The 17,835-nt window shown below is 41.1% G+C and overlaps 1 protein-coding gene across 5 annotated transcripts in view; it reads right to left on the reverse strand.

Moving 5' to 3' along the window:
* The window catches only part of ZRANB1 (zinc finger RANBP2-type containing 1), a 74,687-nt gene extending 57,069 nt beyond the window's left edge, over nucleotides 1–17,618 (reverse strand). Inside the window, exon 1 of one of the 5 annotated variants that reach the window (XM_084841482.1) lies at nucleotides 17,264–17,618. The gene's annotated coding sequence lies outside the window, so the exon portion shown is untranslated. Of the gene's footprint in view, nucleotides 1–474 lie in introns of all 5 variants that reach the window. The other 4 variants (XM_084841483.1, XM_084841481.1, XM_084841479.1 and 1 more) reach the window with 4 other exon arrangements.
* Nucleotides 17,619–17,835: the final 217 nt, after the last annotated feature.

Genomic DNA, 17,835 nt, shown 5'->3' on the forward strand with positions numbered 1-17,835 from the left:
ATGATCTATGTGCTCCAAAAATGGGCCTATTGATCATTTGACTGGAGAATGCTTGAACAGGTATTCACATATGCAGGTCACAATTAACACAAGTTTCTAATATAGTTGGGGGAGGGCACACTAACTCAGGGCTTGCTTCCCTGCCTCACTGATCTTGCATATGTGGTTTTAGAAAACAGAGGGGTACAAATGTGATTTAGAGTTACAGATCTCAGACTCCACCCTTCCCTCACAGCCTCTGGTTCTCATCTCCCTGCCTCTATTTCAAGCATACTCCAGTGTTCTGAGAAGCCCTTCTCTCCCAGTCACACACAAAAATCCAATTTTTCAACAAAGCACATACATTTGATGCATTCTTGTTTTCCAACTGACAAGATTTGTCTTTAAGCACAGGTTTGTACAGGCAGGAGGTAGAAACCATCATGGAAAGAGATAAAGCACTATTAAGTTCAAAATCACCACTAGAAGAATTACCTGGAATACTTTAATTGCGAGTGTTCAGAAAATGAGAGCTCCAGTTTCAAAATATTGAGTTCTACTAGTACCTGTGGCCCCTTCATGGATCACTGCCTTGTTGTGGCGAAGGGGCCTGCGTAACTCAGTGAAGCCATAAGCTATGCCGTGCAGGGCCACCCAAGACGGACAGGTCACGGCGGAGAGTTCTGACAAAATGTGGTCCACTGGAGAAGGAAATGGCAACCCACTCCAGTATTCTTGCCAAGAAAAACCCATGGAACGTATCACAAGGCTAAAAGATATGACGCCGGAAGATGAGCCCCTCAGGTCGGAAGGTGTCCAATATACTACTGGGGAAGAGCAGAGGGAATTTCCAAGCAGCGCCAGAAAGAGTGAAGCGGCTGGGCCAAAGCCAAAAGGACACTCAGCTGTGGATGCGTCTGGTGGTGAAAAGAAAATCCGATGCTGTAAAGACTCCAGGAAAGAGCGGAGGACAGGAAGGCCTGGAGTGCTATGGTCCATGGGGTCACGAAGAGTCGGACACGACTTAACGACTGAACAACAACAACAAATTGGAACAAAGGACAACAGCTTCAGTCATCCCAAATCTGCCTCACTTCAGGTCAGATGCATCAAAGGAGACTTTGGCTGATACTCTCATTTGCAGCATACAGAATTTTCACTTAGGTGGAACTAGGTCAGCAGTTCCATGCCTTGCACAGTTCTGACCTGTGGCAATAGACAAATCCATACAGGGTTGTGTAACTTTTTCGCACTATTCAGGTTCAGAAATTACAATCATTTATAGAATCAGATGAGAATACATAAGAATTTCTATGTAGAAGCAGCAGCTGCATAGGGATGGTCTATGGCCAACACTTCAGTAACTTTTTTGAAACTATGTATTGAGGAGAAAGTCACTAAAAATTACCGCCCATTCTGATATGCAAAGACAATTATTTTCTAACAGGCATTTGGTCTGTCCAGCTGTTAATTTTAACCTCCCTGATATTTTAAGTATGTTATCTGCTCCCTCTCTTATTTTGTATTTTATTGTTTTTTTAATCTGTTAGATTATAAACCATGGTGAACTTTTTTTTAAATGGGAAAGCAAAATAAAAAAAAATTTCTAATACACACATGCACACATGTATCTCTGCAAGCAGCTATACTACTGGGCTGGTTCACCCAATCAAAATAAACCATTTAAATAAACTTATTTAAATTACAGCATGTGCCAGGCACAATTTGAATAAACATTGCCTGGTCTGAACCCAGGCAGTGTGGCTTGTTGGAGGGGGAAACAACCTTCCAATTACCCTACAACAGTCACTTGACTGTGTGCATCTGGTCAATGTAATCTGTACACTTGCTGCAGTTCAGGTAACACATCTGATCATGCCGACAATGGCCTAAGCATTAATAAGCTAAATTTAAATAATCATACATTTACAGTGGCATGTAGTTTTAACACAGTATTTGTTTAATGGAGGGAGGAGAGAAGAGATTACAAGAGCACTTAACACCAGCAAAAGCTCAGAACTTTGGTTCAGTGCAGATGTCATGATGCTCCCTGCAAAGTGTAAAGTAAATGCTTTGTGTAGGAACCTTTGGTTTTAAACAAATAAATCATTTGACATGTGATCTGTAAATCAGGAACCAGCTTCAGGAACAAACACTGTACCCCATCCCCTGGCACACATTTGTCAACCGTGGTTTGGCATTACATCTCCACTGACATAAACTACAATAACACCAACAGATTCCATCTTAACCAGGACATACAAACCCATTTCAAACTCTGGTTAAGACGGGAATCCTGGTTAACATTAACCATAGCAGGGGTTAGTGCAGATGTAGGGCCAACCAGGGTGAAGGCTGAAAAGGGAAGGAGGAATTCACAAAGGGGGGGGGAGAAGAGAATAGGCAGGTTTGCACCATCATGGAGGGAAAATAAGCCATGGTGGCTTAGGTTCCCTCTCCGCACATGCAGGTCACAAGCCACCTAATTAGCATAATTACCCTTGCCAGGCACAGGTTGTCATGATGTCCAAACCCAGAAAGGGTGGGTAGCTGGAGCGGTTTACAAACTACCCTGAAACCCTAGAACAAGCTGTGGGTTTCAGGGGGGAGGTTGTAAACCACCCCAGCCAGCCACCCTCGCTGGGTTCAGATGTTACAACAACCTGTGCCCAGCGATGGTAATTATGCTAATTAGGCAGTTCGCGACCAGCACACGCTGATCATGCAAACCCAGTCAACACAGATAGTGTTCTTGGGGCTGGCTCCCAATTTGCAAAACCATGCTTTAAAGGAAGCCAAAATAATGACATGGTTTGCACGATCAAAATAAGTCACAGTGGTATATTTAAGTCACCACTGCTTATTTAAATCACGACACACGCCAGGGGCAATCCCCATAATCACTTCCCTGGGAATGGCTTTTTATCGGAACCCAGAAGGCATGACTTGTTGGAGGGGGAAACAAACCTCTAATAACTACTACAGCCAATAGGTTATTGGAGGGGTTTTCCTGCTCTAAGAATCCATACCACCCAGGTTCAGATGACACAACAAGCCGCACCCTGGCAGTGATAATGCAAATTGTGCCACCATTTAAACTGGCCGCAGTCGCTTATTCCGATAGTACAAACTGGCCCTACATCTGTTCCAGCCTCAAAAGAATTAGAAACACACTCAAAGAAACATTTTCATTACACCATTTATAGTACAGCATCATAAGTAACTCTTACGGACCTTTCTAAGTAGTAAACAATAGCAAAGGAAGTGTATATTTATCCATAACAGAATATCCAGCAATAGCAGAACAAAGGAAAGAATACTTTTGAAAAGTTAGAGTGCGTAAAATTACATTCTAATCAACAAGGAATTTCTCCTGTATATTTCCTACTGAAGTCACAAGAACAAATTCCACTAGTTTCAGATAGAGTTTGTGACAGACATAAACGTAAGACATAAATTCATTTAGTGTGAGAGTAACAAAAAAAAAAATTCATTAGGTTCGCATTTCATGCAAAGGCAATTTCTCCCTAAGACAACCTATAATGCACAGTAAAATTTACCAGCTGCAGGTTTTTTATTTGATTAAAGTGATAGAAGTCACTCCTGAAGCCTTTCTCCACTGTGAATACTATAAATTAATTTCCTCTTGCTCTATACCAATCCTTCAGCTAGTAAACAGATCTATATAAATATGCTTGTAGCCAAACATAAAATGATATAGTAGTTTTGGCAACAATTTATGCCAGTTTCCAATGCCTGTATTAGAAAATAAGAACTGAATGCACATGTTTTAGAAGAAAATTAGGTAGACACTTTTCCCATATAGCTGTGAAATAAAAACCATCATGAATTTAAGGTAATGTTCTGTAAGTGACATTGCAGCTTCACTCTAAAGTAGCAGTACACAGTTCTTTGTGACGTAAATACCTTTGAGCAAAAATAGTACCTCACACTCATTACTTAAGTACTAAGTTAGCAGTTATTCATTCCAATCCCGCCCACCCCCCACCCCATGTATCTGACAATAGGAGAAGTCCAGGATCACTACTCATTTAAAGTTTTGAATTTAGGCACAAAATGCAAGCACAGCCGCATTGCATCAACTGAGAATGTCATACTTGCTTTTCCTAAAGTGCAGATCAAGAAAAGCTCTTAAGTCCCCACTTTTCATATGAAAATGCAGTGATTTAAAATATGCATGCTTGCCCTTCTCAAATGATCAGGGCCAACACATTTGTACTTGCTACTGTGGTACCATCACCCTCCTTTCTTCCATCTCTTAAACTGCAGGAAGCTCAGCCTACTCAAACAGGCCACATGAATGGCATAGAACCCCAGCGATGCAGGTATGGAGAATCAAATTTATCAGCAAGGCTAAACTAGATCTGAATGTTTTGTTTCACACAGTAGCATTTCTTCTTGTCTACAGGAGAGCCAAAGTACTGCCATTTCAGTGTAGTAATGAAGCTTTATGTTTGCTTGCAGCTTTGCTCCAAGCACATTAGTGCTATTAAACCAGTTTAAACAATAGTGACTTTTCCAGTATTCAGCATTTCAAAAAATTTGACTTGTAAAATCCATTTATTTTCAAGCGTGAAATCAAGCAACTGCAAGCCTTGAATAATGATTGGTGCAGCTAATGTTTTAAAGATTCCAAGTATAGACCTGCTTTATTACAAAGGTACAATGACTGCTTGCCAGGTAAATTGCAACAAAACTGCAAGAGCTCACTACATCTAACCAAAGTGTAACCTAAATAAAACCAATCTAATGCAGATAAGTTTTTACCCAAGCAATTATTCAGTCTCCAGAAGATACAAGCAGCTCCCTACTGATAAAAGTAATACAACTCTAAACTCTGATCACAGTAAATTGGTTCCACATTGAGTAGTACACAGCATTCCCAAGTAGGATGCAAGCCTTCTGAGAAAACAGCACAATACCCTCATCATTTATGCTGAGTGAGAGCCACTATACATATGCATTTAGAAAATGCTCTTTTACCAAGTCACAGAATTTAATTCCCTATGAAGATAGTCAGATTAAGAGAAGAGATAATAGCCAGAGAAGCCACTGATCCACCCAGAATGATCTGCAAGTATGTGAGCACATCATATAAAGTAAGACCTGGTTTGCACATAATAGCAACATGCTTTGTTGTTGGGTTAACCACTGGGTTGTTTAGCCCCTAAGCAACTCAGAGCACTGAGTTTGAACATCACGCAATGTATCATCCACTTGTTATCCTCTGAAAAACTACGAGCACACTTTAGTCAAAGTTTAGTACTTCAAAATCCAATTGTTTTCAATGAGAAATATTTTAAACAAGTTCTTAACTCTCCCATTGGAATAAATGAGAAACAGAAGTGCTTACTTGGGCCCAAACTAGCCCCTATGTTTGAAAGCACCCCAATTTATATCATACTTTTTTCTAAAGAGTTTCTTGGAAATTGCTAAAGTAGTTCTGCCTGATCAGAGCCAGGATTTAATAGAAGAATCTTGACTATTCCTTTAATGGCTGATTGCTGAATTGTCAATTCACTTACAGGGGTTAGGGTCCAAGATGAATGGAGACAGCAATAGTTAACAGGGAAACTGGGGTACAGCCTTGCAGCAACCAGACAAGTCACTATGGGGATTTGCTGCCTGCTGTAGTAATGCTTCATTCCACTGTGCTCTGATTGAATATTTATAAGCAAAGCAAATATTATGAAGACACTGCAAGTCTCCATTGCTCTCTTCTCCAAACAAAAGACACCCAGTAGCACTGCCCCTAGAACTTATCAGTCAGGCATAGAGGGCGTTTTAACAAAATCAGTTCTCTGTCCACTTCAAGTCCTCAGTAGTCCTCAAATATTATAAGTTTTAATTTTGTTGTAAGTCACTTTGAGTATTTTTTTTAAAAAGGATCTAAAAAATCTTCATCATAAATCCAAGGGAAAGATACTTTAAAAAGCAAGCAGTATAGCCACAGAATCTACCACAGAATTTTGGATTTGTGGTTACTACTGCATGGAATGCTTCTGGAGAAACGTGCAGGGTTACAAAAATATTAACATCCACATACAACCATTTCTTGTATACTGAGAATAAAATAGTGCAATTAACCCTTAAAGCTTTGTTTACACACACACAAATTTATTTATGTAAAACATTTGTATCCCGCTCTATATCATCAAGATCTCAGGGCAACGTATAGATAAAATCAATTTAAACAGTATAAATTAATAAATAATTTAAACAGCTAAAACATATTAACCCATTAAACAAGCTAATACCAATTAAAATCTAAAACAATAAAAAAGTTAAAATAGCGTACAACTTTAGGGAATGCATTTAGCCCTCAAAAGCTTTGGTAAAAAGCCATATTTTAACATGGCGCTGAAATGAAACCAATGTATGTGCCAATCAGGCAGGGGAGGGCATTCCACAACCAGGGTGCCACAGCAGAGAAGGTCCTCTCCCACATCCCACCATAGTGCAGGTCTCACACTGGTGGGATGAAGAGGAGGGCCCCTCCAGCAGATCTCAATCCTCAGGCAGGCATATACTGGGAGAAGCACTCCCTCAAATATCAAGGTTTCAAGCTGCTTGGGGCTTTAAATGTCATAACCAGAACCTTGAATTCTGACCAGAAGCATATTGGCAGCCTGTGCAATTCCTTTAAGACTGGTGTTATATGATATTTACGAGATGTTCCAGTCAACAGTCTAGCTGCTGCATTTTGCACTAGCTGCAACTTCTGAATCGTCGTCAAAGGCAGCCCCACATAAAATGTATTGCAGTAGTCTAATCAGGAAGTTACCAGTGCATGTACTACTGTGGCTAGGTTATCCCTGTCTAGAAAAGGCCATAGCTGGTGGATGAGCCAAAGCTGACCCCAAATACTCTGGGCCACAGAATCCACATCGGCTCCAGTGACAGAAATGGATCTAGGAGTACTCCCAAGCTACACACCTCCTCCTTCAGGGGGAGTGCAACCTCATCCAAGACAGGTCACTTACCCAATTCCTGGACTCAGGAACCACCAATCCACAGAGATTCCACCTTGTCAGGATCTAACTTCAGTTTATCGGCCCTCATCCAACCCATTAGAGCCTCCAGGCACTGATCCAGCACCTTCACCATCTCAGCGGACTCCGACAACAAGGAGAAATAGACCTGAGCATCATCAGCGTACTGGTGACAACCCACCCCAAAACTTCTAATGACCTCACCCAACAGCTTCATGTAGATATTGAACAGCATGGGGAATAGAATAGAACCCTGTGGCACCCCACAGCTAATAGCCATGGGGTAGAACAGGAATCCCCCAATACCACTCTCTGGAATCAGCCCTGCAGGTAGGAATGGAACCACTGTAACACAGTGCCCCGAACTTCCAACCACCCCCTAGACCCACCCAATTAACCCACCCCTGCTAGATCGTATTAGCCAAGATGGGCAAGGGTCAAGCTTACATGTTGTGGGACAGAATGATTCAAGCATCTTGTCCACATCATTAGGCTGCAACAACTGAAACTGATCCCAGGAAACACAACCAGATGGAACACTGGACACCTCCCCACACTCTGCGATAAGTGTGACGTCAAGTTCTAAGCAAATATGAGCAACTGTCTCCTTGAAGTGCCTAGCAAATTTATTACAGCAAATGACAGAGGGTTCCAATCCCAATTTCTCTTGAGCCTAAGCCAAATCCCAACAGGCTCTTCACCACTTGGAACAATTCTGCTGGATGACATTTCGAGGATGAGATAATAGAGGTGTAATAAAAGCTTTTTGCCATCTTCACTGCCACACAGTAGGCACAATGAAGAGTCTTTGTTAATCTTTGATCGTACTGGCTCCAAGACCTGCTCCACCTGCACTCTTGCCATCGTCCAGCCCGTTTCATTGTCTGTAGATCTTCCGTAAACCAAGGTGAATTACAAACTCCACAGCACTAGAGTGGTTGCTTGGAAGCGATTGTAATAGAGTTATTTAAATTCTGCAGAAATACACAAGAAGCTGAAATCCTATGCACTGAGTACAACCCATTGAACTCAGCAAGAATTTACTTTAACTTTGCAGGATCTACTTTGCTTTTTACTAGAACCTCGAAGCCCACCAGCTGGAGCCATGTACAAAATAGTGGCTCAGGAAAGAGGATGTAGAACTCAGAAACAAGGTGTCTGAGCACATGCTTGGCCCAGGAATTCAGCACCAGAACTGCAGCTTGCATACACATGAATACACGGTTCTATTCTACTCCTGTTTCCCTCCAAGCTTTCTTGATTTCAGCAGCCTAGTTAGAGATAAAAAAAACCTTTTCCACCATTGGGGATTGATCCCTCTTGCTGATCTACTGAGAATTTCCTAAAAATATACCAGCAGACCTACTAGAAAGGAGAGGGAGGCAAGCAAGCAGGCAAATACCACCTCAGAGCCTGCTCCAGTCAGACTTTCTCACTCCCCCACAGGGTCGTCTACCAGCATCTGCTCTGTGGGAAGATCTCAGAAAAGGGATGCAGGTAAGTGAACAACACCTCCAGCTGGACTGTCTCCCCGACAGGGCCATCTATCACCATCTGCCCTATGGAAAGGATCCTGGTCGCTTGTTATTTTTTAATATTTATTATTTCATTAAACATTGTTGATGTTACTTGTAAGCTGCCTTGGAAGGATTTGTATCCTGAAAGGTGAGATATGAATAATTGCAACAAATAAATATCAGAATTGATTTTCTAATTGGGAAGTTAATAGCAACATCCCAGTGCAGTCTAAAAGACTAAAGTGCTAGTCTGCTTTTAAATAATACAATTCCTGCCTTACAAAAACAAAACTTATCTCTAGTCTTTCTTAGCTATCTGTTCAAGCTCTCAAATCCTGCATATACAAGCATATTAAAATCCTACATTTTAAACATGTCAGTGCTATAATCTACTGCATATGAATAAATGGAATTTTAAGTGCCTCTGAATATGAATAGAACAAAACATATATAAGATATGGTACTAACACGTTTTTCCATGCTCAGCAGTCAATAAACTATTGAAAGTCCTGTTTTTTAATAAACTGATGCAAACCAAATAGAAAATATATTTTACAGACTGCAATTTCATTTTAACAGAAGTTTCTCCTAACTGACATCCAAAATACTACAATTCCTAAAAAAATCAGCTTGCTAAAAAATCAAGGTCTTCATTGAGTTCATCTTTATTAGTTTTAAATAATTTTAGGCTGTCTTTAAGGATGGAGCCCTCTCATAACTAAAGGAATATGCAAGTGTTTTAGTGGGGCAAGTGATAATGTAATGTCAGATTCCCTGACTGTCCCTAGGGGAAAACTGTCTATTGCCTGTACAGCTCCAAGCATCCTCTAGGATTATTCATGAATAATTGGGCAGGGGGGAGTCTAAGACCTGGTTCGCACATAACAACTCAGAGTATGGGTTGAGTATGGGTTGTCATTGAATCGTGGGTTGTTATGTGCGAACCCTGCATTATGGTTTCACTATGGGTTATAAACCACAAACAGCCCATTGTTCATACTCAACCCATACTCTCTGGGTTGTTGTTACATGCGAACCTGGCCTAACTGTAGCATTACCTACACTTTAAAAGAGAGACAGACCAGGGGGCATATTGACCTGATTTATACAACATGACAAGCCAGAATACAGTTTGAGAATGGGTCATTGAATTGCGGGTTGTTGAGTTGTGTGAACCTAGCTGTGCTAGCAAGTCATGATTTCTTAACCATGAACAACCCACAGTTCACAACCCAACAACTATGGGTTCTCTTTGTGGGTTGTTCATGGTTAACAAACCATGGTTTGTTAGTGTGGCTGGGTTCATACAACACAACAACCCATGATTCAACAATCTACCATTCAACAACCCATACTCAACCTGTACTATGGCTTGTCACATTGTATGAACCCAGCCATTGTAGTATGAGCAAGAGCCTGCATCATAGGTTTCATGTAGGCAACAGCCTACTTCATCAAACACAAGAAGTAAACATTTTAACTAAGTTTAGAAATTCCAAGAAAATGCATGAGTTTCAAGTCAACTGACATCACAAAATAATAATCATGCCCATTCTAATAACTGTACTATAGTACATTATTTCACAACTTAGCCAACTTGGGCTGTCCGATCAGCAGGAGATACCCTGCTCATGGTGTACACACACGTACACACACACACACGATGTGAGGAGGGTGGGGATTCAAGAGAGGACTTTCCTAGTGGCAGCCCCCGCTTTGTGGAACTCTCTTCCAGGAGAGGTGCAATGAGACCTCACTGTGACTATTTTTAAACCTAAAGACCTATTTACATAAACATTTGGTTCCTGTCTGTTTTAGGTTAGATTATTGTTGTATTTCAATTGTTTTGGTATGATAGTTAGATTTTGTGGTTGTTTTATTGGTACTTTTATTAATTTTGTAAGCCACTCCATGCTCCTTTTGGAGGAAGAATGGGGTATAAGAATTCTAAGTAAATAAACCAATCCATTTGGGTTCACTAAATGTTTAACAAACTGCCACAATAATAAACGGTTTTTTTTTTTTAAAAGGCAACTCTTCCATCCATTAGTTGTCTCTAGACAACAGATGTCCAATTATTACTGTCTCCTAGCAACTAAGGTTAGACGATTCACACATTTGTAACCCTTATATGTAGACCAATAGCCTGAACATTCATTTATCACAACACTATCAGTAGGATTTATAGAAAACAAAGAGTCCAGTAATTTGGCAGAATCAGCTGTTGTTTAATATATTTATTTTCCTTCACTATCTTGAAATGGAGGATAATAAATGATGCAGCATAAACCAAGATGGCATGACAGAGTCCTCTACACATTAGGTTGGTGATGAAAATAAGCCAAATGGAAATATATCCAAGTCCAAGCAAAATAAATGGATGAAAATAAAAATACAGAAGGATATGATGTAGGAGGAATTGGCTGGTTTTACTATTTGAATAGACAAGTATATGGGAAGGGAACTAGTATAGTTAAAGAGAAATAAACAACTAAACACACAACAATGGTTTTTCACACTATCTAGATCTGTCCACTAAGGTTCAGAGATCCAGCTTTTCCACAACTACTTGTTTCAATCCAACTGTTACACAGAATAGCCTTGATCAGGTCATATTCACACAAAATGCAAATGATATGTGATTACATGCAGTCCAGCTTTGGTCCCTTCATCATTACATGAAAGTTCAGGCATATCCTGCAGTGTACATATCTTGTACAATGCAGTACAAGAAGCTGCAGTTGAAAACAAGGCAAAGTTATAATCACAGAAACACTAGCATCTACTCAAGAAATTCTTCGAATCATAATAAATTTAAAGTTCGTATCTCTTGCTCAACACTGCACCATAACAGAATGTTGTATAAAGTTAATCTGAACTCTACTTTTAAGGTATTAACTTCAATATTACTTAATTTTACAATTAGATTACTAGTAGACATAATATCAAGAAGGATTTCCCTATAATATGCATTTTTACTCCTGTTGAAAACCAAACAGGTACCACACAATATTGGTTATGGCAATATTTTTATTCTTTCCACCACTAAAAGTTCAGATCAATTAAAACGCTACCACTGAGACAACAAATACTTCTCAGGTTGTGTAAACCTTTCCAATTTGAACCCATTCTGCAACTTTGCACCTACCTTCTTATCCTAACATTTGCCTCCTGTTTTGCTAAATCAAGACTGTTTATTTTTGCCTCTGTGCCTTCCATGGGACCTCAGAGTTCCAAACCACACTAGTGACAGACATGACTTGTTTAATTTTTTTCAAAGTGAGCCTTCTCCATTACTGCCTTATCCCTGGAGGGCTTTGTGTAATTTGAAACAGTAGTAGAAGGCCTACCCTTAACCAAGTTATGCAAGTACTTCCATCTTGACTGAACAGCGGGGGGGGGGGGGGGACCTACAAACAAGGTTAAGAAAAGGAACTTCTTGAAATCCTTTCTAAGAACGAAGTTTTGTTTAATTCAAGAAGCATACTGTAACACTGGTTGGCCCTGGTAAACAACATTTCTTCACTGACTTTTTTTTTCTGAACCAACATAGCAACTTGATTTTTATCTGTTCTAGATGCATGAAGAATTCAAACCCAGTCAGCGCTAAAACTTCAGTTTATTGTTCATGCAAACACCAAAAAAAAGTATTAACCCTAATTCATAATATATGCGCTTATGCAGTTTTTAACATTTGCCCTATTGAAGACGATGGGTGTGAAGAAGTTTCTCACCTACAATATACCTATATCAACAGATTCTTCCTCCTAACCCTCCATACTGCATGACCAAAACCTTTACAGTGTCATAACATGCGCAAATAAAATGCAATAAATACCAGAAAGTTGTCTGAATTGGCACCTTGACAAAATTTCAACTCTTCAGATCACTGTCAATTACAAGTTAACATGTACCGCTCAACATGGCACCATAAATAATGCACATAACCATCTATAGGGGCTTTTGACCTATTCCTCCCCCACCCACCCCATCACCACCATAGAGCAAGCAGCATTTGAAATGCAGGCAAGATTCAAAAGGCTCGATAGAAGTGACTCCTGTGCAAAAAATTCAAAGTCCCACTGGGCACACCTAATGATGGCCTATCAGCAATGGTTGAGGTCATTTAGAAACAGCCCCCTCTCATTAAATGGCTATGGCAAGTGCATACTATCCCTGCACATCAGGAGTAATATATATCAATATAGCTATTTTACTCAAACTTAGCAGGCCAGGAAAAGAATTTCCATTTCCTTCTTCTTTCACATGAATGTAACAAGCACTATTTTAATTCCTGTAGCAAAGTGTAGTAGTGCACTCTACACCACTACTACTCTGAACACGTGTTGTGAAACTTTTAAAATGTAAAATCAGCCTTCCCCAACATGGTGTCATCCAGATGTTTTGGATTTCAGCTCCAGCCAGCAGAGCTAGTGGTCAGGAATCCTGGGAGTCGTAGTCCAAAACATCTGGAGGGCATTAGGTAGGGGAAGACTAAGTGTAAATATTGAAAACACAGATTTCTATACAAGAATCTAGTCAACACAGATTCATTACGTGCATGGATATCTGGCACATATAGATTTGGCTAAACACTACTAGTAACTATTCATCTGAAGTCAATAAGAAGTTTCCTTACCATAAATTTCTCAATATGCAAAATTTTAGGATTTGAGACTTTCAAAATAGGTATTTTAGGCCACTTTGTTTTCATTTAAGAAAAATTTGAAATGGGAGCATTTAGTATTTCATCCTCTAACCTACACTTGAGCTCTTTTTTCATTATTTATCCTTTACTACAGAAATAATTATTAGCCTTAACTCATCATGGTTACAAAAGGATCATCAGTAATTGCAACAGCAGCTTAAGCTTCTGCTATGTAGCTAGAACATAGCCTTCAGCTAATAAAGAGGTAAGCTGCCCAAACCTTGGGTAGAGGGCAACCTTGCTGGCAGACCCAAGACTTACTTATACATGATACTGGACCATTTACTTTGTAGCTCAAAGCAGCAAGGCTCTGGCTATTTAAATAGGAAATGGGTCAGAGTGAGAAGATTAAACAATTCAAACTTTCCTCCCTACCACTTCCAATTAGGAAGTGGCTTTGTTTTGTGTTCTATGTCCTGGTCCTGATCAATCTTACCTTGGAGAAAGAGAGAGAAGGGACTGCTCAGTGGCACCTTCCCTTTGGAATTCTCTGGCCCAAAAGGTCAGCCAAACCACCTTTCTGTTTGTCTTTCATCAGCAGTTAAATGTTTCTGTTCACAAGTGTGTTTCATGACCGTTAATATTACTGTTGCTGCTTCTTTGCAAGTGTTATATTTTTGGTATTGCTATTTTTAGCACTACTTAGGAGATTACTGATATTTTGTAATTCACTTTATATGTTTTTAAACAGGGAATATAAAATTTATGAAAGAAATAAATTAGTTTAATATGCTTTACAAAATATGCCCAAAGTCACATAGTATTAGTGTTGTACACAACTGCATTTCTATATACATTTATCTAAATTTTGGATTATTGTAACATGCTCTATCCAGGACTGCCCTTATAAATTTTCATTGGTATAAAATGTTGCTACCAGGCTGTTGCCTGGAGTGGTGCAACGAGAACATATCACCCCAATGTTATTTGGCCTGAACTGGCTACGTCTCTGAGTCCAATTTAAGGTGCTGGTCCTTGCCTTTAAGGCCATAAACAGCTTCCAACCTCAGTAAATGACTGAAATGCAGCAGATATCTATAAGGAGCAGGGCCCTTTTGGCTGTGGCATCAACACGGTGTAAAGCCCTCCCTAGAGAGGCCTGCCTACCCCAAACACTAAATATTTTTAGATGTCAAGTTAAGACCTGGCTTTTTAGGGTGAACTTTGATGAGGACTGTGTGCTGCCTGGTTGTGTTTTTCTTCTCTTCTTTCTGTTTTTCTGTAAGGGTTGTTTACCCCTTGTGATTTGCTGTTGCATTATTATGTGGCCTTTTATTTTTTATTATTTAATGCTGTTATTTTGGTTTTATTAGTCATAGTATGACTACTGTTTTAATTTATATATTATGTTTTCAGTCACTCTGATTTCTTTTTGGACAAGAGCAGTATAGAATTGTTTACAATAAATTCATAAATGGTAAGTTTCCATGCAGACAGGTTAGAGTTCAATAAATACAGTAACTTGAGAGGTCTGGTTCCGACAAGCATAAACTAACAGCAGCTTTCGCGGTGCAACTACTGATTTCCTTAGTGGCTTCAGTGGAGTCCATAAACACCTACTGGACATTCACAAGTAGAATCACCTCATAAATAAGCCTGAAATCAAAGAGGAGCACATCCTCTTGAATCAGTAATTTACAGATTCAAATGAAAGTTACAGATGTAGAATTTGTAACTGCATTTGAACTACAATAATCAAGATGCTGGAAATCCACAAAAAAGCATAGCTGGGACTGAATACACCCCGTGATTCAATAGGATGTAGCTTGTCTTCAATAGCATCTCTGCCCAATTGCCAGAAAAATATGACAGCTAGATAAATATTTGCCCCTGAAAACATAGGCAGCATATGTAACAGGAAGCATTACAAATTATAGTGTCACCTCTCATGAGCTCTAGGAAAGGCATCTGATGGTCATACTAAAAACCTATGCAATTACAGAACTACATGGCACTTGTCAAGAACTATGTTTGGGCCATCCTGCTGTCACACACACATCCGATGCAACCCTCAGGGCTGAAACCTGTGCACCCCTGTACTATATAACACATCAGAGCCAGTGTGGTGTAGTGGCAAGAGTGTTGGACTGGGAGCTGGGAGATCCAGGTTCTAGTCCTCACTCGGCCATGGAAGCTCACTGGGTACTTTGGGCCAGTCACACACTCTCAGCCCAACCTACCTCACAGGGTTGTTGTTGTGAGGATAAAATGGAGAGGAGGAGGAGGATAATGTAAGCCGCCTTGAGTTCCTTGCAAGAGGAAAAAAGGTGGGATAGAAATGCAATAATAAATAAATAAATAAAATCAGCTGAATATGGTATATTGAGAGTTGGATTAGAAGGGCTGAAAAAAAGAACTCACTCAAATGGGGAAGGAGAAAAATAATAATGCACAGAGCCTCAAACAGAAGTTTTTTCAAGACACACAGCACTGGGGAACATGCAACTCTCAGAAACTGAGGGGAGGCTATTTGCAGTAGTCCAGGTATTCATAAGGTGCCTTGAATGACCTCCCAAAAAAGCCTTGTTTAGCCATAAAGATAGCTACTGTAATGTGGGAAGATCTTATGAGACCCTTTTAAATTATCATCCAGTACAAGTTCCCATAAAGGTCTGATGCTGTTCAAGAAGTGTGATCAAGCCAAAGATGCAGTCTCCTAGTGAGAGTTGCTGTTATGGAAAAAATAATAATCTGCTCAGCTACTACTGCTGCATAAAAATACGTTGATTCCACTTTAAGCAAGGATGAAGAATTTAACCTCTGTACTGTAAAAAAAAATAAAAAAAAATCCAGTATTTATGACAAGCTACTTTTGCAACAGAAATAGACACAGGTTACAGTTGATGAATAATGAGGAAGAGGAGGGGCTGAAAACAGGAGAGGTATGACCTCACTATAGTAAGTTGTAGGTACTGCAGCACTAAATGTGGATAACCCAGCACACAGAAACATTTCTCTACTGCATATGCCAAATGGTATTTTTAAAAGAGCTTAGACAGAATAGTGATAGCTGTCTTAGCTGTACATCACTGAGCATTTACTGCATCAAATTCCCCCCCTTCCAAATGCAGAAGTGATGCTATCAATGCAGACAATGTCTTTCAGACCGTCATGCACATTAAGGAAAGCAAAACAAGAGTTGCAATATTTAGTGGTTTCCCAAAAGCCGCCGAGGCTGTGAGTGACTCAGTACATGTTACATACACATTAATACTTCAAGTACAGAAAGCCAACTCTCTCACGAGCAACTATCATAGGCTGCAATTCCTAGTAAACAACCCAGTTGCGACAGCAGCATCCCTCCCGGGCAGGTGGCTGAGTATCCCAAATCCTTGTGGTGCGGGGGGATTCATTACACAGAGTAACAGATAAGCATTCCATCTAGCTATGACACCCTTCCTGTTAATCCTGGGTGACCCCCATGTCCCCAACTCAAAACACAATTAAGGAAGTTTTAGCACATCTCCCTTGCTCTCTCCCCCAGCGCCTTTCCCCGCGCAAGAAAAAGCCTTACGGACAGGAAAATAAAGAGGAGCTCAGGAACGAACAAGGGACCCGAGAGAACTACTTGGCCCTGCCCCCATCTTTAAACAAAGTGTAAAAGCTGGGGGGGGGGCGCTAAAAACCTCTGGCGACCGGCCGAACGGCGTTAAGAATCCTTTATACTTTAGCAGTACAGTACTAGAGCGGATGGGCCTGCCAACAAAGTGATACTGAAAAGGTAAGGGGGAAAGGGGGAGGCCGAGCATTAAGGCAGGGCTATAGGAGAGCAGGCAGGGGACAGAGGAGTTAACCTCCCTGTTCAGAAGCGCAACTGAACACCACCTTCCCCTCCTCCGAGGAAGAACTATACGGCGCTGGTAGAAGAATTACCTCACATTCAGACACGGGGACGAGGGGAGGGGGGACACTCAATGTGAGGTAATTTCTCACAGGAAGTCTCGAAGTCCCCGAAGGATAAAGAGCTCTATGGAACCCACTACGCCGCCACCCCGTTTCCTCCAAGCCAGCACGGGTGAGGGAAAGGGAGGACAGGTTTACTGTACCTTGTAGGGCTGCCTCCCGATCCCGCGGCTGTCTCCTCAGCAGCTGCCGTTCATGCCCCTCACCCGCATCCCACCCACCCCTGCACCGCTGGCTGCGGCCTCCTGCTCTCACCCCCCCCCCCGGCTCAGGACATGGTTTCTTCCTGGTCTGGGCGGCTGAAAGGACGTAATTAGTTGGAAGGGCGCTACCACCCGAGCGGGACGCGGGGGGGGAGACCAGGAAAGGCGATCCCGCCACCCTAGAAGCTATCCTGGCTCGCCTAATGGCGGCGGCTGGAGCGGCCCAAAGCAAAATAAACCCCCATACGGCAGAGACTGGAGCTCGCACGTCAGCCCGCCCGGCCTGGGGCCCTGCCGCTCGTTCATTGGCCAGTAAGAGGCCGCCAGCCAGCCAATGGGACGGCGCCTCTTTGGAGACGAACAGCTGATGTCATCCCAGTCTTTGGGGCGCTTCATTGTGAGGATGCTGAAAGGGAAAAGGGGGCAAAGAAGAAGCTACCCCCCACACAGGCTCCCCTCCCCCGTATGTATGTATGTATGTATGTTTACATACACACGAGGAAAACCTGAGC

Source organism: Heloderma suspectum, chromosome 3, assembly GCF_057233095.1.
Source record: "Heloderma suspectum isolate Gila_16-S chromosome 3, 16-S_ref, whole genome shotgun sequence".
Lineage (NCBI taxonomy): Eukaryota > Metazoa > Chordata > Lepidosauria > Squamata > Helodermatidae > Heloderma > Heloderma suspectum.